The sequence below is a fragment of the Oryctolagus cuniculus genome, chromosome 12 (genome assembly GCF_964237555.1).
Source record: "Oryctolagus cuniculus chromosome 12, mOryCun1.1, whole genome shotgun sequence".
NCBI classification, from domain to species: domain Eukaryota; kingdom Metazoa; phylum Chordata; class Mammalia; order Lagomorpha; family Leporidae; genus Oryctolagus; species Oryctolagus cuniculus.
In genome coordinates this window covers 96,407,424-96,429,446 of record NC_091443.1, presented here as the reverse complement: position 1 = coordinate 96,429,446, position 22,023 = coordinate 96,407,424, and the positions used below count along the sequence as shown (strand labels likewise).

The 22,023-nt window shown below is 40.0% G+C and overlaps 1 long non-coding RNA gene across 1 annotated transcript in view; it reads left to right on the top strand.

The window, feature by feature from the left end:
- The window catches only part of LOC103346435 (neuroblastoma breakpoint family member 4), a 1,612,367-nt gene that overhangs the window by 698,430 nt on the left and 891,914 nt on the right, over window positions 1–22,023 (top strand). The window lies entirely within an intron of this gene.

Genomic DNA, 22,023 nt, shown 5'->3' with positions numbered 1-22,023 from the left:
TCAGAACCTATCTGTGATAGACAATGCCCTTAGCAGAAATCTGTGTTAAGGTGAAGAAGAAGTTGGGGGATGGGCAAATGGTTTGGAAAGAATAGGAAGGAATGAAGCTGGAAGGGGCACTGGGTTGGATACAATTTTTTAAAAAAGATTTATTTATTTGAGAGACAGAGAGGGAGGGAGGGGGAGGGAGGGAGGGAGGGAGAGAGAGAGAGAGAGAGAGAGAGAGAGAGAGAGAGGTCTTCCATCTGCTGGTTCACTCCCCAATTTGCTGCAATAGCCTGAGCTGCGCCAATCCAAAGCCAAGAGCCACGAGCTTCTTTTGGGTCTCCTATGTGGGTGCAGGGCCCAAGGACTTGGGCCCTCTTCTACTACTTTCCCAGGCCATAGCAGAGAGCTGGATTGGAAGTGGAGCAGCCAGGACTCGAACTGGTGCCCATATGGGATGCCGGCACTGCAGGCGGTGGCTTTACGTGCTACACCACAGCGGCAGACCATAAGTATAATTTTTAAGGCTGGTTGGGTGATGACAAATTCTTTCAAATTCTAGTTTTTTTGAGAGGTTCTTTATTTCACCATTTTTAAACTTTTATTTAAGAAATATAAATTTCCAAAGTACAACTTTTGGATTACTGAGGCTTCCCCCCCCCATAACCATGCTCCCACCCACAACCATCCCTCTCCCACTCCCTCTTCCATCCCATTCATCATCAAGATTCATTTTCAATTATATTTATATGCAGAAGATCAGTTTAGTATATACTAAGTAAAGATTTCAACAGTTTGCACCCACACAGAAACACAAAGTATAAAGTACTGTTTGAGTACTAGTTATACCCTTAATTCACATAGTACAACACATTCAGGTGGATAGAGATCCTACATGGGGAGTAAGTTCACAGGGACTCCTGTTGTTGATTTAAGAATTGACAGTCTTAGTTATGACTTCAGTAATCACCCAAGGCTCTTGTCATGAGCTGCCAAGGCCTTGGAAGCCTCTTGAGTTTGCCAACTCCGATCTTATTTGCACAAGGCCATAGTCAAAGTGGAAGTTCTCTCCTTCCTTCAGAGAAAGGTACCTCCTTCTATATGGCCCAGTCTTTCCGCTGGGATCTCACTCACAGGGATCTTTCATTTAGGTCATTTTTTGCCACAGTTTCACCATTAACAAGTGAGAGCTTCACCTGGTACAGTATCTGGCCTGACAGGTTTTTTTTTTCTTTAAGGACTTTGCCTATATCTCTCCATTCTCTCCTCTTCTCTCTGATTTTTGATGAGAAATCTGTTTTTAATCTAATTGGAGATCCTTTGAAGGTAATCTACTGTTCTTCCTTTGCACAATTTTGGATCTCTTTCTTGTTTTATTTTTGAAAGTTTTAAAGTTCTGTGATTCAGATCTTCTCTAATCATGCCCATTTTGGGTTCTATGTGCTTCCTTTACTTAGATGTTCACATCTTTGAAAAACTGGGGAAAATCTCTGCTTCCTTTCACTGAATATGTTTTATAAGACACTCTGCCTTTTCACTACTTCAGGAATGTGTAAAACATGCACATTTTGTCATTTGATGGTATGCTATCTAACATGAACATTTTTCAATTTTTTCTAATTCTTCTTTTTCTTTCTCTTCTCCTTCTCCTCCTCCTCCTTCTTCTTGTCTGTCTGAGATACTTAAAAATTTTTGTTTTCCAGCTTGAATATTCTTCTTTGGTTTCACTGAGTCTGTTATTTAGCTTACATTGTATTTTTTACTTGACACATTGGATCCTTCATTTCTAATATTTCCATTTGATTTTCATATACATTTGTTCACAGAATAACTTAATTTCTCATCCATATAATTCACAGGATTCTTTAATTCATGTAACTGATTCTTTGTGTTTTGAGTTGTCTTACAATTAATCTTTTGAATTCCTTTTCAGGCATTTCATCAATCTCCTCATCTTCACAGTCTAATACTAAAGTACTATTGTGTTCTTTTTGGGGGGTCATATTGTCTTGTGCATGTTTCCTGTGTTTCAGTGCTTATTTTACACAACAGGAGAAACACGTGTTGATATTTGTTCTGAAGTCTTTGTTCTTGGGAATGTGCCTCAAGGCATAAGGGGATGCTTGTACCATCTTCAGAGTATATCTAGAGATGTTGCTGGGTAGGGTCAGGGAGCTCTGTTCAGAATTGTAGGTGGGTCAGAAGTTCAGAGTAACACCAAAATTATGCACAGTAGCTCTCCTCTTAGTGGGGGTGGTTCAGATCACCTTGGCTGGTGTGACCACTGCCTCTGTTCTTCTCTGTATGAAGATGAGCTTCTCTGTGCCAGGACCTCTCCCTAACTCAGGCACATGAGCAGAACAAAGAATCTGTGTGTTCAGTAGTTAGAGCATGGAGCCCTCTGCAATTTCTATTGCCAGCACTCAGGTAATTCTGAGTTTCTGAAGCCAGGTTCAGTAATTACCTGAAGACACAGTCACACCCTATGCCTTTATCAGTTTCCTGGCCTATTCAGTCACAAAATTCTCACTATCACAGAGTACAGGGTTCACAGAGTCACATGCTGAAAGGGATCCATTCTCTGCCCTCCGAACTCCATGTACAAAGAGAGAGCTGCCCTTCCTGAGCTAGGCACTTTGTTGAGGGGAGCAGAAGGAAAGAAATGTGACCTCCTTACACAGAGTTAAGGGGAAACCCTGCCTCCACCAGCTCCTCTGCTCAGACTCAAAGTCGGCATGTAGGTCACTACTGCCTCCACAACCCCTTATTCCAGAAAGGTGGTGCTGGAGGGGAAGGAAGCATTGCCCCTAGAAACTGCCTACTTGCTTGCCTGATTTCAGGGTAAAGGGGAGGGTCAGGAGTCTCTTCCCCAGATAAGATCATAAGTGGAGCACAAGCTTCTATAGATTCCTTTCACCTAGCTCTTGGAAGATGGCCTCCCCACCAGACACAGGCTGCAAGAATCCCGAGTGTTTTCCCATAAGCTTCCGTGTGTCTGTATAATACTTGGTGTTTCATGGAGTCTGTCTTCTATTTGCAGACTTTTCAGTGAAACTTCTCTTCAACTATTTTCCTGGAATGGAACTCCATCTTGTTTTTCTGGCATTTTTCCAAGATCAAAATCAGAGTGTCTTTTCACTTTCAGCTAAATTATAATCCCCCTCTCCTTTGTTCTCGTGCCATGGAACCATGTGATTTTAGAGCATTCTTATTTCTTCAAACAGACATTATGCTCTTCCATTTGACATATTGGTTGAAAAAATGGACATATGTAACATTTTCACTATTGTTCTTCTCAAACTGGGTCTTACAAGACACAGTCTCTTTAAATATGTTTTCTGTACTCTTAAATTCATTATCATTGATTTTACTTTGTGTCATAGGTCAGTTTTTTTCCTCATATCTTGTAGAAATATATAACATTGTTTAATTCTCTTGTGGTGTTTTCAATTTTTTGCCATTTTATTTTCTCTTTTACTTGATCAATTCATGGTTTAGAGATTTATTGATTTATTTGAAAGGCACAGTTACAAAGAGGCAGAGGTATAGAAAGAAGTCTTCCATCCTATGGTTCACTCCTCAGATGGCCACAATGGCTGAAGCTGAGGCAATCAGAAGCCAGGAGCCAGGAGCTTCCCCTGGGGTCTCCACTCGGGTGCAGGGCCCCAAGAACTTGGGCCATCTTCTACTGCTTTCCCAGGCCATAGCAGAGAGCTGGATCAGAAGTGGAGCAGCCAGGACTCTAACTGGTGCCCATGTAGGATGCAGACACTACAGGCAGCGGCTTTACCTGCTAAGCCACAGTGCTGGCCCCAGATTTATTCATTTTCATTTGAAACAAATATCCCATTCCTAAATGCAAGTCATTAATGAAATCTTCCCCTTTGTGGTTTTTTAAGGCACACTATTTTCCTTTGTCATAGGACTGAAGGATTAATGAAGATACCATGATGACTCAGTTCTTTCTCTGAAACGGTAGATAAATTCAGATCCCCATATATTCTGTTCCATAGACAAAGAGGATATGCATCAAGCTTATCTGGCTATGAGGAGGGTCATTGAGAAAAATGAAGCCTTTCATATCTGACTGTGGTCACAGGTCCCAAACCTAGTGCCATCAGCATCCCCGATGTGCCAACATCCCCAGTGCTCACCACTGAGCTCCCACAAAAACAGAAGAAAACCAATCAAAATCCCTCAGAGGAGCTCCTTCCTCCACTACGCCCTCTCTGAATACTCTGTGACTCACTTGGGCTGTTCATGTTGACAAATCTCCACTTTCTGAGACATCCAAGATTAGACCAAATCCAGGCTACAAGTAACCTGGGTGGAACTGACAGAGGAGAAAGAAGGGTACATTTCAGATGGGAAAAATGAAAAGAAAGCAGAAATCTTGTCCATACATGTCCTTCTTAGACATTTGTATAACCAAACACTGTTTTCTCTTAAATTTATTTCTGGTTATTTGTGGATATGACTGCATTCCCTGCGGCCAACATTCTTACTAAGGCGGACAATCATAAATATGTGAGACATTGGATCTCCTAGTAAGGTCCCTAGGCAAGCAGAGTTAGCATCCTCTGAAACCTTGTATTTAAGGAAAACTCTTGGGACACTACAAAGGACTGTTGGTTCAGGAATATGGCAGAGGAGACCTGCCACCTGATTTTACCATTCTTATGCATTACTCTGGAGAATACAAAATCGCTAGCATCTATAGCAGCAAAATCATGCATCATGTCTGAGTATGAGCCATAAAAGTCACACTTAGATTATATACATGTAATGATGTTAGTGTTGTGGCACAAATCTCCTAAAATATTTTTATAAGTAATGATACATCAGTCAAAGCATACTACTTATTGGCTTCCTCCTCTTGTCCATATCACTCCTCGCACATCTCTTCTGTGCTCCATAGAATCACCCAAAGAAACCCCTTGCACTCACATTCTTGTCTTGTGATACTCCAAGTTAAATTAGCAGGTTAAAGCCCTGGCCTGAAGTGCTCACATCTCAAATGGGTGCCAGTTCCAGTCCTGGCTGCTCTTCTTCTGATCCAGCTCTCTGCTATGTCCTGGGAAAGTTGAAGATGGCCCAAATCCTTGGGGCCCCTGCACCCAACTCGGAGACCCAGAAGAAGCTCCTGGCTTTGGATCAGCCCAGCTCTGGCCACTGGGGCCATCTGGGGAGTGAACCAGTGGGTGGAAGACCTCTTTCTGTTTCTTCCTATCTCTGTAACTCTGTCTTCCAAATAAACAAAATAAATCTTAAAAAAATAATTTTTAAAAAGGTTTTTGTGAAATATAAATGAGATGCATATCGCACAACAGTAAATAGTGTGGATGATATTGTTAAATATCTTCACATCATATTTAGGTTAATTTCCCTCATAAAACCATAAATAACACAACCTTATACAGTTCTCTGGTAAAACTGTAAAAAATAAGCATCAGTCTGCAACCAGGATTGAATTATTTTCCATTCAGGAAACTTAAGGAAATCTTCATAACACCTTGATGCAGTGCACAAGGTGAATAATTTTTAGTCAGATCTGGTGAACTGCAGGCAACAGGAAACGTTGTGCACCAATCCCCATGTATACTACACTAGGCGGGTAGGCTTCTATTTAGGTCAGCAATGGGTTGAACTATTCCAGCCTGAGTACCTGGGAAGGACAGCCTTCTCTAGGCTAAAAAGAAACAGCTCTATGTATCATGCATTTAACTTAGCATTTAAGACTCTTGCATGCTATGGGATTAATTCCTTTCCCAGATCCTGACTCCAGATTCCTGAAAATGCACACCCTGTGGGGCACAGTGATTGCTGAAGTTATCGGGTTTCTGCTACCCACATGTGAGAACTGGATTGAGTTTCTGCTTCCCAGCTTTGGGTCAATGTTGTTATAAGCATTTTGAGAGTGAATCAGCAGATGGGGCCTTTTTCCTACTGTGTCTCTCTCTCTTTCCAAATTTCCTCTCTCCCTACATCCAAATTTCTCTGTAATTATTGCTTTTAAAAATAGATTTTTTTTAGAGTAAGAAAACAAATGTTACCATTTTAAACTCAAAATGTTAGAGAATAATCATCCAAGGCACAGATTTGACTGTGCTCAGTGGGGTAAAGATTTGCCTGAGGGAGAATTATGGCAAAGAGGAGGTTTTTGGGCATTACAGATATATAGAATTTGTTAGTTTATAAGATTCCATTTTTCTATAACCCAGTTTGTGAAATGAGCAACAGTGTGAGTACAGTTGGAGATAACTGTGCATTCATAATACACACTGCCTGGCGGTTTAAATCTGAGTAAGTGACCATGAGCAGGTCAGTGAACTTCCCAGCCCATTATGCTGCTAAAAATGGATGTATTATTCAGTCCTCCAGAAATGAACCTGCTGAATTAGGTTGTTGACAGGGAAAATGCAAACATCATTCTAGTCACAGTGCAGGGGCTGTAGCCCAGAATATTGTCCCATGGAGGAAATATCACTTTTCCTGAGTAAGCTTTGAGAATAAAACTTTTTTTTTAGTTCATACAGAGGTACAGAGTACTGCTGCATTTTACTCAGATCCTGAAACCACTGGGAAACAAGTGTGGAGCCCAGCTGGTGTCTTCTGAAGCAGTGGGGATACCTTAAATGATCTCCTTATTTCAAAGGGAGGGCTACTGTTTTCCTTCTGTCTGTTGGCAAGGACTTTGAGCGAAAGCAACTCACATAGACACACATAGCTTCGGGAAATGAGCCCACACATGGGAAATTGTGGAAGCCAGCTGCTCCTAATTGGGAAATTTTAGTTTTCGCTGTGTGAATCTTACTCCCAGTGACCCCAAAGAACAGGCTATCCTTCTTCTATAAGTGATGAGACAATTATGAGCCTTATGGGAAAAGAGCTGATGTCACCCCTTTCTTATAACCCCAGCTTGGAGCCTCATCTCACATGGATTTACAGGGGAGACTCACCTGAGTGAGTGAGTGTTTCTGTGGTTTCTCACAGGGAGAGCACCAGGCAGTGGTGGGAAGAAGCAGAATTTGTTTCACTGAAATGTTAGGAGAATCCTCATCTCATACTTTCGAATTTAGATCTTACTGTATCATAACTATTCACAGTAGATGTGTTCAGAAATATGCATGTCAGATTCACTAGTTGTGTAAACTCATAAATATAAAATTTATTGGATTATGAAATTTTCTGATATATCTGAGTTGGAATTTTACCTAGTTTTTCTCAATTTAATTTTTGTTGCTCTAGCAACACACTAACTCTGAACTAATTCACAGTGTGATGGAAATGTTTGTTTGTTCTTTAAAATGTATAGCTCTCTGTGAAATATTTCATATTTTTCTGAGAGTTTTAACCCAAGGCATTATAAAACATGAGTTGTTTTCAAAAACAACAATAATTTTTCCATGTGTTCCTAAATAAATTTCTGTTTGTTCTATTATCATGTACATATATCCTATAACTTCATGTCCCTGCACTGTATTTGACCAGATTCATTGCTGTCAGTATCTCAGCTCACCAGCTGTCTCATGAGCTTTTTGTAGGTTACATTTTAACCCATTTTTTTTTAAACTTTTATTTAATGAATATAAATTTCCAAAGTACACCTTATGGATTACAATGGCTTCCCCCCATAACGTCATTTCTAGTATTTTCATTTATTTACTTTCTCTTTGGTGCTTTTCCAATTATGGCTTACCAAAAATAGTTTCTTGATTTTTTCACATTATTGTTTATTTTTCTCCATTGTATTGACTAAAATTTTTAAGGATAATTCTTTTTTTATTTTTAACTTTTATTTAATGAATATAACTTTCTAAAGTACAGCTTATGGATTACAATGGCTTCCCCCCCATAACGTCCCTGCCACCCTCTACCCTCCCCTTTCCCACTCCTTCTCCCCTTCCATTCACATCAAGATTCATTTTCAATTCTCTTTATATACAGAAGATCAGTTTAGCATACATTAAGTAAAGATTTCAACAGTTTGCACCCACACATAAACATAAAATGAAAAATACTGTTTGAGTACTAGATATAGCATTAAATCTCAATGTACAGCACACTAAGGACAGAGATCCTACATGAGGAGTAAGTGCACAGTGACTCCTGTTGTTGACTTAACAAATTGACACTCTTGTTTATGGCGTCAGTAATCACCCTAGGCTCTTGTCATGAGCTGCCAAGGCTATGGAAGCCCCCTGAGTTCACCGACTCTGATCATATTTAGACAAGGCCATGGTTAAAGTGGAAGTTCTCTCCTCCCTTCAGAGAAAGGTACCTCCTTCTTTGATGACCCATTCTTTCCACTGGGATTTCACTCACGGAGATCTTTCATTTAGGTTTTTTTTTTCCCAGAGTGTCTTGGCTTTCCATGCCTGAAATACTTTCATGGGCTTTTCAGCTGGATCCGCATGCCTTAAGGGCTGATTCTGAGGCCAGAGTGCTGTTTAGGACACCTGCCATTCTATAAGTCTGCTGTGTATCTCACTTCCCATGTTGGATCATTCTCTCCCTTTTTTATTCTATCAGGTATTATTTGCAGACACTAGTGTCATTTATGTGATCCTTTGGTTCTTAGTCCTATCATTATGATCAATAGCTAAGACCTGGAACCAATGCAAATGCCCATCAACAGTAGACTGGATAAAGAAATTATGGGACATGTACTCTATAGAATACTATACTGCAGTCAAAAACAGTGAAACCCGATCATTTGCAACAAGATGGAGGAATTTGGAAAACATCATGCTGAGTTAATTAAGCCAGTCCCAAAGGGACAGATATCATATGTTCTCCCTGATCAGCGACAACTAACTGAGCACCAAAGGGGAAACTTGTTGAAGTGAAATGGACACTATGAGAAACAGTGACTTGATCAGCTCTTGTCCTGACTGTTGATGTACAATGTAATACTTTATCCATTTTAGTATTTTTTTGTTCTAGTACCATTGGTTGAACTCTGTAATTAACACACGGTTATTCTTAGGTGTTTAAATTTTAACTGAAAAGTGATCCCTGTTGGGAATTTGGAAAACATTATGCTGAGTGAAATAAGCCAGTCCCAAAGGGACAAATACCATATGTTCTCCCTGATCGGTGACAACTACCTGAGCACCAAAAAGGAAACCTGTTAAAGTGAAATGAACACTGAGAAACGGTGACTTGATCAGCCCTTGCCCTGACTGTTGATGAACAACTTAATATGTTATCCCTCTTAGTATTTTTTTGTTTGTTCTATTAATACTTTTGGTTGAATACTGTAATCAATACACAATTATTCTTAAGTGCAGAAGCTTAACTGAAAAGTGATCACTGTTAAATATAAGTGTGGGAATAAGAGAGGGAAGAGATGTGCAATTCAGGACATGCTCAAGCTGACTTACCTCAAACGGTAGAGTTAGAAACATACCAGGGGATTCCAATTCAATCCCATCAAGGCGGCATGTACCAATGCCATCTCACTAGTCCCAGTGATCAATTTCTGTTCACAATTGATCGTAATGGTAGGATAATTCTTGTATGTAGATTTAGACAAATGGAAATTCTTTAGCCCCAAATTTGACATATTATTTCTTGCAAGTAAAAAAAGAAAGTATGTTTTTGCTCTGATGCATAGATATGTCACAACTGAATATCACTAATCACTTTATTTCTATTGTTTATTTCCCTTACATAATGGCAATCAGACAGGGCACAAGGGTGTGACGTCCTTGTGGTCACCCATATCTGAATGGAACACTGTCTTCTTGGTGGATGGCTTCTCTGGGTCATTTCCTTGGTTTTCTCCCATTTCTGGGAACTATTCATATGTTCCTTCCAAGTCTATTTGCATTTTTAGAATTCTTCTATATTCCTGAGCATTTTACCTGTCTACCTTAAGTTTTTAAAGTAGATACTATTTTTCCCAAGTGCACAAATATCAGCACTGTACAAGTCAGTAAGACATTTTATGTGGTTATTTTAGGACATAGATGTTAAACTTGTTACAAATCCCCAGTCTCTTCACCTGAAACACACCAATATACCAATATTCTGTATTTTCAAATAATTTGTAGAAAGTTCATATTTATTTTTGCTTGAATTCTATTTTATATTTCCTAAAATTTTTGAAATCACACCACTCCATGCAGAAGATATTAACTATCAGTAGCCAACATATTTCTTTTTCTAAAACACTAAGCTAGTCTTGGTAGACCTTTTTAACTGAGTTCTAGTCTTTTATCTTTGTTGAACATGTCTGCTTATCAGCACTTCCTTGACAGTAAAGATGTCTGAATTTGGATTTTTTCATTTATTTCAGAAGATAATTAAGTGATGAACTTTGCCTGTGGCTATAGAGTACTTGTTACATTTCTTTGATTGTTCTTATCATTATTTTGCAGTCACTAGAAACATATGGTCTGGTATTTACGTGATCATGCATTCAAGGGCAGATCTTTCCAATCACGGTATTTTTATTATTTTTTTTTTGTTTTTTATTTTTTGACAGGCAGAGTGGACAGTGAGAGAGACAGAGAGAAAGGTCTTCCTTTTGCTGTTGGTTTACCCTCCATGGCCACCATGGCCAGTGCACTGCGGCTGGCGCACCACGCTGATCCGAAGCCAGGAGCCAGGTGCTTCTCCTGGTCTCCCATGGGGTGCAGGGCCCAAGCACTTGGGCCATCCTCCACTGCACTCCCTGGCCACAGCAGAGAGCTGGCCTGGAAAAGAGGCAACCAGGACAGAATCCGGTGCCCCGACCGGGACTAGAACCTGGTGTGCTGGCGCTGCAAGGCGGAGGATTAGCCTAGTGAGCCACGGTGCTGGCCAGTATTTTTATCTTTATTTTAAAAAATCTGCATTCTCTCAATTGACCTTAAATACTTGTCACTTATTTCTATAATTGACTTTTTTTTTGATTCTGGAATTAGAGATGGCATCACTCCATGAAGTGGAATGTGTTCCCTCTGTTCATTTATTTATTATTTGTCTATTATATATCCAAATACTGATTTCATTATCATATAAATGTCACTATGATTAAAAATACATCAGCTTACTTTCAAACTTTGGGTTATTCATTTTAAACTCTTAGAAATTATATCAATAATTGTGTCCAAGTGTGGAGTAGTGCTGAATACATAATGAGTGCTGATTAATAACCAAACTGATTCTCAAATTATCTTTTGTTCATAGCATTCTTCAATTACACTAGTATTTCACATTTTCTGTCATTTACATATTTTTCTGTCTTATTTTAGTATTGTTTAAAATATGATGTAAGCCGGCGCCCCAGCTCAATAGGCTAATCCTCTGCCTTGCGGCGCTGGCACACCGGGTTCTAGTCCCAGTCGGGGTGCCGGTTTCTGTCCCAGTTGCCCCTCTTCCAGGCCAGCTCTCTGCTGTGGCCTGGGAGTGCAGTGGAGGATGGCCCAAGTGCTTGGGTCCTGCACCCCATGGGAGACCAGGAGAAGCACCTGGCTCCTGGCTTCGGATCAGCGTGGTGCGCCAGCCGCAGCGGACATTGGAGGGTGAACCAACGGCAAAAAGGAAGACTTTTCTCCCTGTCTCTCTCTCTCACTGTCCACTCTGTCAAAAAAAAATGATGTAAACACATTACCTTTATCTAAACACAAATATAAATGGAGACTTTCCTGCTTTTATATATATTGAGGAACTCACTTGTTTGCACAATAAATATGTTTGTTAAAGACCTCAGTTATATGCATATTTTTTATGCTACAACGAACATTTTCAGTGACTCATTGATTGGATATAGCCTTGCTTATTTTTGTTTCCAGTTTCTACAGTTCACCTCCCTGGAAAATGTATTACAAGAGAATATTATCAATTAGGAAAAATGTGATCTGCACAAATTATTAAAATAAACTCAAGAAATTGGATATATAACCTGGATGGGCATTTAGAAATGGGCAAGTAGAATCTACACAGAATAATCATTTCCTTTTTTGGGTTACTTGGGATTAATTCTTGCTGCGGCTTCTAACTCCTCAGTTATGGTTCCACCTGCATTGAGTTCTCAGCTCAGGACCTCACAGCCATTTCAGGAAACTGAGGAGTTAACCAGTACATGGGAGCTTGCCTCTCACTCTATTTCACAGTCTCTATTTCTGTGCCTATAAAACACATGAGTAAAAGGGTGGGTTTTCTTTTTCTGAAGAAATAGAGTACATGGGGAAGAAAATACACTTAGGAAAGAATTTATAGTCAATTAACAATTAAATATTAGTTAAAATATTTCCCTCCAAAATTCCAAAGTCAAATATCTAAATGATGAATTTTCACATTTAATGAAAACTAAATAGCCATTTTTTGCAAAAAAGTATCCAGAAATAAAACGGTTTAGACTTCCTAATTCATTGTACTTGGTCAATATTACCATGATACCAAAGCTGAACAAAAGCATCACAAGTTACTTTGTTGTGCAGCCAGTTAAGATAAAGTTTGTAAGGCTGGCATCCCATATCAGAGTGCGAGTTCATGTTCTTGCTTCTCTGATTCAGACCCAGCCCTTTTTAACGTACCTAGAATGTAGTGAATGACATCTAAAGTACTTGGGCCCCTGAAATTTACATGAGAGACACAGATGAAATTCCAGGCTCTACATCTTGTCTTAACCAGCACAGTCCATTGTAGAGAGTGAATAAGTAAGTGGAAGATTCATATTCTATCTCTTTCTCTCAATTTTCAAATAAATAAATATATTTTAAAAAGCATTACAGAAAAAGAAGACAATGGACCAATATTCCACATGAAAACAAATAGTAACCTTTACAAATACTAACACACTGGACCCAGTAAAATATAAAAATTATTATACATTATTATAATCAAGTATTTGATTTTGTTTTTCAAATTTAACACTTCATACTATCAAAGACAATTGAGGTAATGCAAAATATTTAAATGAAGGAGCAAAATTGTAATTTTAAGAGTTAAAGAAAACCAGTAGACATATTCTTATACATTAGTGATAAGACTCCAAGAAGCTCATGAGATCACCTGAAAATCTAATGTGAAAACCTATAACCAAAAACATATGGAGTAGTGAAAGATTCTAGGCTTCATCTGTAAGTTTAGGAACAAGAAAATAATTTCCATTTTTTCCAGTCTACTAAATAATGAGATATTTACTGAGGGAACTGCTCAAGAAAATGAAATTAAATTCTCCACATTACAAAAAAGAACTAGCTTTAATTTCACATGGCATAATTTAAAAAAAAATGTAAAGAGTATATTGGAGGACCAACAAATCTTACTTAGGGAATCACCACATTCATATGGAGACATCAACCTTTCACAAGTGAGCTGAGTACAAAATAGTGAATCCTTGAATGCCTTGAATTCATCATCTAAATGAAGACCCTGAAAAACTGTTCAGGTGAAGATATATCTATTGAGCATATAGAAGACCTACTTTCATTGTCTGAATCAAATCCAATGACTGTCTGGCATTTCTTTTGTGCAAGAAAAACAAGGTGATTTCAATATGGCTGAATAGGGAAAAGACTTGCTGATTTTGAAAAGGAGAAGATAGCAGAAGTAAAGCAAAGGACGTGCATTCCTGGGCAGAGGTTGAGAGGTGTTTGCAGTGGAAATTCCACAGAAAGGACAGATATGCCATGGAGCACTGTGAACAGCAAACACATGCAACAGTGAACATAAACACCACACATAACTCTTGCAGCTGGGAGCTGGAAGAGATACCAGGTTCTGAAAGCAATTTCAGACTGTAACAGCATCTATATTTACAATATTACCTGAGAAAGAACCTTGTGTACCACACTGACTTTGTTCCTAAGGTGGGTAGGGTATCCATATTACTTTATGAAAGGAAAGCATCACTCCACAAAGATTCCCTATGACCAGAAGGGAGAAATCATCACCATAAACCCAGAAGAGTTTGTAACAGATCCTACACATGGGACTAGACAATTTTATCAGAGGGATCAATCTGTGTTCCCTGTTGACTCTGAGTCTGGTCTAGAGGTTTAGCAGGGAGTGGTGCACCCACTTAGGGCTATGAGGCACTCACATCCTCCCCCCCATGCTATTACAGGTTGTGTTGTCCTAACTGAAAGGTGGAGCACTCACATGCATCTGGCTTTGGGGATGCCCTTATTTTCTTCTTGGATAGGACAGGACAGAGTAGATCCCCAGCACCCTGTGACCATAGGAGCCTTGCATGCTATGACTGTGGGAATTCTGTTACTACCTGAAAGGGCATGGGGTGCATCTGGGTCTCTGGGCAATCATTAAGCCTTGACTCAGAGGCTCAGAGCTCCTCTACTGCCTGGAGAGGGTCATGGCAGAGGGTTCCATGCTCAAACTGAGGACTCCATAGATCCTTTGTGCAGTTCATGCATCTGTATAGCTGTGGACTGTAGCCACTGTGGGATAACCACAGGCACTTATCACCATGGAATAGAGGAGGAGAGGCTGTACTATGCCTTAAGAGATGATCTACCTACCCTACCTCTCAACTGACAATAGAGGAGATCTACCTTGCCTGACTTATATGCCACTCTGTAATCTCACCCAATACTTGAGCACTTGTCAGAGCTCTGTGGCCCCACCCATCACATGCCTCTGGATATCCACAGAAGGAACAAATGCTCCACTCAGTCACAGAGCTATAGTTCAAAGAAAAAATCCATTAGAGGAGAAAAACTTTAAGTGTCTCCACAAATGCACACAAATAAACACAGAAATTCTAGAAACAAGAACAAGAAGACAATATGACTCTTCAAAAGGAGCACAGAACGCTTCACTATTATAATATGAAGATGAAGAGATTAATGAAATGCCAGAAAAATGAATTCAAAAGAATGATAAGATTACTCAGAACATGAAGGAACAAATTTTTGAGATAAATAAATACACAATATGAATAAAAAATTTTGCCAAGAGAGATATTGAAGACAAATTAAATGGAAATATTAGAAATGATTAATTCAATATGTCAACTAGAAAATATTCCAGAAGCCTCAACAAGAGACTTCATGAGTTAGAAGAAAGAATATCTGTGCTAGAAAACAAATCCTTGAAAATAACTCAGTCAGACAAAAAATTAGAAAAAAAGAACTGAAAATAATGTTTGACATTTATGCGAAATTATTAAATGAACAAACATACATGTTAGGAGTTCCTGAAGGCATTGAAAAAGAGAATAGATTGGAAGGCCTTTTCAGTGAAATAATAGTAGAAAACATCTCTTAATTTAGAGAAAGATGAGGCATCCTATACAGGAAGTACACCGAACCCCTAATAGACATGATCGGAATTATCTGATCACAAAACATAGTCATATTTCAACATCAAAATATGGAGACAAGATTCTAAAGTGTTCATGACAGAAATTCCAGGTTACCTTCAGAGGATCCCCAATTAGACTAACAGCTGACTTCTCATCAGAAACCCTACAGGCTAGGAGAGAATGGAGAGATGCTGTACAGCTTCTAAAAGAAAGAAACTGTCAACCCCAAATACTATACCCTGCAAGTTTCTCACTTATAAATGAAGGTAAAATAGAGCCCTCCAAAACAAACAGAAATTGAAGGAATTTGTCACCACTTGTCCTTACAAGGGTCTTAAAAGTGATGCTTAAGGATATGCTACACTCAGAAACAGAGTATTATAGTCATCATTATGAAAGAATGTGAAGGCAGAAAGTCTCCGAGTAAAAGTGCAAAGGAAATCCAAAACAAAAATGGAAATATTTATGGAAAATGATAGGAGCTAGTCATTAATTATTAATAATCATCTTGGTTGAAATTGCCTAATTCTTAAAAGATTCAGACTGGGGGCTGGTGCTGTGGTGTAATGAGCTAAGCCTCCTCCTTCAGTGCTGGCTTCCCATATGCCTGCTGGTTCTAGTCCTGGCTGCTGAAAGTGAAAGGATAGAAATATGTATTCTGTGCTAATGGAAAGCAAAAACAAGGAGGTGTATCCACACCATATCAGACAAAATAGAATTTAACACAGAAACTGTTAAAAGTGACAAAGGAGAACATTATATATTGACTAAGGAATCAGTTCAACAGGAAGATGTGATTGTAGTAAATATATATGCACACAATTCCAATGCATTGCATATTCTTCAACATTATCAGATTTTCTCATGGGTTCCAGTAGTCTCTTAGTGGAGTCTTTTAGTTTCCCTATGTATAGGATCACGTCATTTACAGTGATAATTTGACTTGATCCTTTACAATTTGTATCCCTTTCATTTAAAAGGCATAACTAAATCTTGGGATTTAAATAGACAGGTACACATTTTTATTACAAAATAACAGCTATCAAACCTGAGTTACTGGTATTAAGGCTAAATTCAAGCAGACCAATAGAATAAATTTTAATAGTCAATGGAAACTTTTATGGTGATTTTTTTAGCAAGGGTATGAAATGGTAGATTGTAGTATAAAAACAACAGCCTTTACAATAAATGAACACAGGCAAAGTAGATATCTAATTGAAAAGGATAACATTAGACACCTAAGTTTCAGGGGGAAAGAAAAACAATTCTCAGGAAGGGTTCTGTGGCATAGTGGGTAAAGCCGCCGTCTGTGGTGCGAATGTGCAATAGGAGCACAAGTTCATGTCTTGGGAAGGTAGCAGAAGATTGCCTAAATACTTGATCCCCTGCACCAATATGAGGGACTTGGAAGAAGCCCCTGGATCCTAGCTTCAGATTATGCCTGCTCTGGCCATTGTAGCCATTTGAAGAGTGAACCAGCAGATGGAAGATTCTCTCTTTCAGTCTTTTTTTTTTACTTTTATTTAATGAATATGAATTTCCAAAGGACAGCTTATGGATTACAATGGCTTCCCCACCATAACTTCCCTCCCACTCGCAACCCTCCCCTTTCCCACTCCCTCGCCCCTTCCATTCACATCAAGATTCATTTTCAATTCTCTTTATATACAGAAGATCAGTTTAGCATACATTAAGTAAAGATTTCAACAGTTTGCACCCACATAGAAACACAAAGTGAAAAATACTGTTTGAGTACTCGTTATAGCATTAAATCACACTGTACAGCACGTTAAGGACAGAGATCCTACATGAGGAGTAAGTGCACAGTGACTCCTGTTGTTGACTTAACCAACTGACACTCTTGTTTGTGGCATCAGTAATCACCCTAGGCTCTTGTCATGAGGTGCCAAAGCTGTGGAAGCCTTTTGAGTTCACCAACTCTGATCATATTTAGGCAAGGTCGTAGTCAAAGTGGAAGTTCTCTCCTCCCTTCAGAGAAAGGTACCTCCTTCTTTGATGACACGTTCTTTCCACTGGGATCTCACTTGCAGAGATCTTTCATTTAGGTCATTTTTTTTTTGCTAGAGTGTCTTGGCTTTCCATGCCTGAAATACTCTCATGGGCTTTTCAGCCAGATCCGCGTGCCTTAAGTGCTGATTCTGAGGCCAGAGTGCTATTTAGGACATCTGCCATTCTATGTGTCTGCTGAGTATCTCACTTCCCATGTTGCATCATTATCTCCCTTTTTTATTCTATCAGCTAGTATTTGCAGACACTAGTCTTGTTTATGTGCTCCCTTTGGCTCTTAGTCCTATCATTATGGTCAATTGTGAACAGAAATTGATCACTGGGACTAGTGAGATGGCATTGGTACATTGCCAGCTTGATGGGATTGAATTGGAATCCCCTGGTATGTTTCTTTTTTTTAATTTTTGACAGGCAGAGTGGACAGTGAGAGAGAGAGACAGAGAGAGAAAGGTCTTCCTTTGCCATTGGTTCACCCTCCAATGGCTGCCGCTGCAGCCGGCGCACCGCGCTGATCCGATGGCAGGAGCCAGGATCCAGGTGCTTTTCCTGGTCTCCCATGGGGTGCAGGGCCCAAGCACCTGGGCCATCCTCCACTGCACTCCCTGGCCATAGCAGAGAGCTGGCCTGGAAGAGGGGCAACCGGGACAGAATCCGGCGCCCCAACCGGGACTAGAACCCGGTGTGCCGGCGCCGCAAGGTGGAGGATTAGCCTATTGAGCCATGGCGCCGGCCCCCTGGTATGTTTCTAACTCTACTGTTTGAGGTAAGTCAGCTTGAGCATGTCCCGAATTGCACATCTCTTCCCTCTCTTATTCCCACTCTTATATTTAACAGTGATCACTTTTCAGTTAAGTTTCAGCACTTAAGAATAATTGTGTATTGATTACAGTATTCACCCAAAGTATTAAGTAGAATACTTAATACTAAATACTAAGAGGGATAACGTATTAAGTTGTTCATCAACAGTCAGGGCAAGGGCTGATCAAGTCACCGTTTCTCATATTGTTCATTTCACTTTAACAGGTTTCCTTTTTGGTGCTCAGGTAGTTGTCACCGATCAGGGAGAACATATGGTATTTGTCCCTTTGGGACTGGCTTATTTCACTCAGCATAATGTTTTCCAAATTCCCAACAGGGATCACTTTTCAGTTAAAATCTATGCACCTAAGGATAATTGTGTGTTAATTATAGAGTTCAACCAATAGTACTAGAACAAAAATATACTAAAATGGATAAAGTATTATATTGTACATCAACAGTCAGGACAAGAGTTGATGAAGTCACTGTTTCTCATAGTGTCCAATTCACGTGAACAAGTTCCCCCTTTGGTGTTCAGTTAGTTGTTGCCGATCAGGGAGAACATACGATATTTTTCCCTTTGGGACTGGCTTAATTCACTCAGCATAATGTGTTCCAAATTCCTCCATCTTGTTGCAAATGACTGGGTTTCATTGTTTTTGACTGCTGTATAGTATTCTATAGAGTACATGTCCCATACTTTCTTTATCCAGTCTACTGTTGATGGGCATTTGGGTTGGTTCCAGGTCTTAGCTCTTGTGAATTGAGCTGCAATAAACATTAATGTGCAGACAGCTTTTTTGTTTGCCAATTTCATTTCCTTTGGGTAAATTCCAAGGAGTGGGATGGCTGGGTTGAATGGTAGGGTTATATTTAGGTTTCTGAGGAATCTCCAGACTGACTTCCATAGTGGCTTAACCAGTTTGAATTCCCACTAACAGTGGGTTAGTGTCCCTTTTTCCCCCATCCTTTCCAGCATCTATTGTTAGTCTTTTGACTAAAACCCACTCAACCTTGCTGGATCAGTTCAGCCAGTGGTAGCAGGGACACAGAGTTTTAGAGATGTTTTGACCTATCTTTAGAGGGGTCAAACTGAGAGACCTAGACTACACAAAATGTAAGGAGTGAAAAGCCCTCCCCTGCCTCTGTTCACTTTACCTGCCCCCAGCACCATATCTTCGATTTGGGGCATCTGGTCACCTGGAACCTGCTAGGTGTCCCTTACTGCCCACACTTTCTATCATTCTAGCTTGAGATGGCCTATCCTGGGTCACTTCCTGTTAGGGACGGGCATGTTGACCTTCACTCGTATGTCTCAAAGTGGGTGCTACATTCCAACTTATGTTCATTGCTTAAGATAAACCCAAATTCTCCTACTTGTTAGTGTTGCTTACTGTGTACTCTCTGTGCTCTCCTCAGACTCTCTGGACATCTGTACAATGCAGGTGGAGGATGTCAGGTTACTGGGCTAAGCCTGGAGCAGGCAGGACTCACTTCATGATTTATTCCTTTCCCTACCTAGGAGTAATTGATCCTCAGGAATTTGCCCTTTCTCTACATCACCTCTCTGCTCCACAGAGAACCCAAATTAATCATCTGAAGAAGACATGGGAAGAAGTCTTAATATGGATGTTCTCTACATGAGACAACTGGGGTGCACCAGAGACCTCCCAAAACAGCCTGAACATTCCCTCCTATGCAATCCTGGGAACTATCAGGGACCAGGAATAGGCTGGTGAGGGCAGTCTCTGAGATGGCCTAGGATCTCATGCCAAGGATACAGCCTCACTACTTCTTGACTAGAAGGCACAGATCATTTACAAATTGAGCACTTGCAAATTGAGTACTTAATCACAAAGAAATAGAACACATTGTCCAATTGAACTCTTTATGGTCCGAATAAACGGTTCACTTAAAGTTGGGATGGGCTGAAGTGATCAACTTGAGAACTCCCCTCTGTAGTCTTATGTGGCCCTTAGGAATTAAAGCAATGCAGTTGGAAACTCATGTGAGTAGTTTGTATCCCATGCATTCTCCCATGAAAGGAATTTGAACCCACATGCTTTCCCATTCCCCTTAAATGCATCATTCTCTTCTCTTAAGAGGAACAGCTTCCAAAAATTTGTAAGTCTGTGTGAAGGGCAGTGCACTTAACAGAAATCTTATCATCAAGGTAGAGTAGAGGCTAGGAGATAAAGAAAGGGGTTTGCAGTGAAGAAGAAGGAGTGAGGCTGCAAGAAGCACTGGGCCAGATGTAAGCTTTTAAATTTTAGTAAAAATATACTTGAAAAATCCTTGTAATGTACTGTCTGGGACTAGAGGAAGTGAGATGGATTTGATCATGGTTACTCAGTAGATCTTTAGAATTCATGGACACTGCTAATTATATGTAGTCATGTTAGCTGGCCTTTGAAGTGGGGATTTTACAGCATTCTCAGGTCTCTGGTCTCCATGCTGATCCATCCTGCAGGCTGTTGCATAGATATAGTAGTAAAGACTTCCCTTATTCCACAAAATAACTGAGTAATTGCTTAGAAATCTTGTCCCTTGCTGTTTTTCTGTGTGTATTGTACCTCCATGAGAAGGTGGTAACCTGCCTGCATCAAGGATGGAAATGACAGAGTAAGTGCACAGGCCAGGTTGTCAGCATTGTATCCAACATTGGATACAAGGAACATTCCTGGAGGGAGATACATATGTTTGCTTTTAATAGCTCATATTGCCCTTCCACACCCACTATCCATCAAAATTATAAGATTCTTACCTGGGTCTCAGGTGTCAGTGACACAATATGATGGTAGATGAGGAGAATTATTTAAGGACTTAAGAGATTCTCAGTGGGTTGTATCTGTCCAGATCTCAAATACTTTCATGTAATGGACAAAGAAAAATATGGTCCCTTCATACCCAGGGAAGCCCCTGATTTCCCATGTCAATGGGCCAACCAGAGGTGGACCTTTGGAGTCCCCTCCCAAGTGAAAGTTGAGAGAGTCCCGTGATAAAAACCTGCTTGATGTATCTCTGAGAAGATATAGAATTTTTGGTCTCACCTCATTCCAACTGTTGTGACAGATATTTGAATGGGGCTGAGGCAGGTAGGATCAACCAGTCAGGTTGCCTGAGATACCCTGACCCTCTGCTACCACAATTTGTGTTGAAGGCAGATCCACAGAATATGTCCCTGGTCAGGTGAATTGCAGAGTATGTGGTGAAGGTAACTGGGATGTGGCTGACAGCTGGAGGGGGCTGGCTATGATTGGGGTCCTTGCCAAGTAACTATACCCCTTTTTGCTTCTCCATTTTCCAAGTAGAAAATGGAGGGATGATAAGCCTATCATAACTGTTAAATATAAAATAGCAAATACGGTGATTTGGATCTCTCCAATGCATGCCCTTCTGTCCTACTGGAGTCCTTTCCAGTAGGAGGGAGGGAGAAAGGAGGGAGCAGTAGAAAGGAGGGAGCAGAAAGGGGCCAAATTTATTGTGGCCATACTCATGTCCTCTCTTACCTAGGGAGAGGCTCTGGAGTGACAATAGATCTAACTTACTGCCAACCTTTTGCGCAGATTACTGTATAGTTCTCAACATACACCAGTGATGAGGAAAAGAAGAGAGGGAATGTTTCATGGACCATTCCTGTGATAGCAGGAATAGGAACTGCCATTGCTTGAGAAAGTTACAGTTACTGCTTACTAAGTTCTGCTTACAAGCTTTGAAGTAAATTGCTTGGATTGGAAAGAAACACTATACTTTTCTCTTTCATCCCAGTTCAACACCTTCTTTGATTTACATTCTCCTTCTGAACTTGTCATGAATCTAATATTATTTACCTCTTACTATGCCCTGTTACTGGTCTCTCTGTCCTGTGTTGAGAAATGTCCAGAATTATAGATGTCAATTTGATTTAATTTCACTCTTTTTTCCCAAACGTATCTGGAACCATGACATCCTAT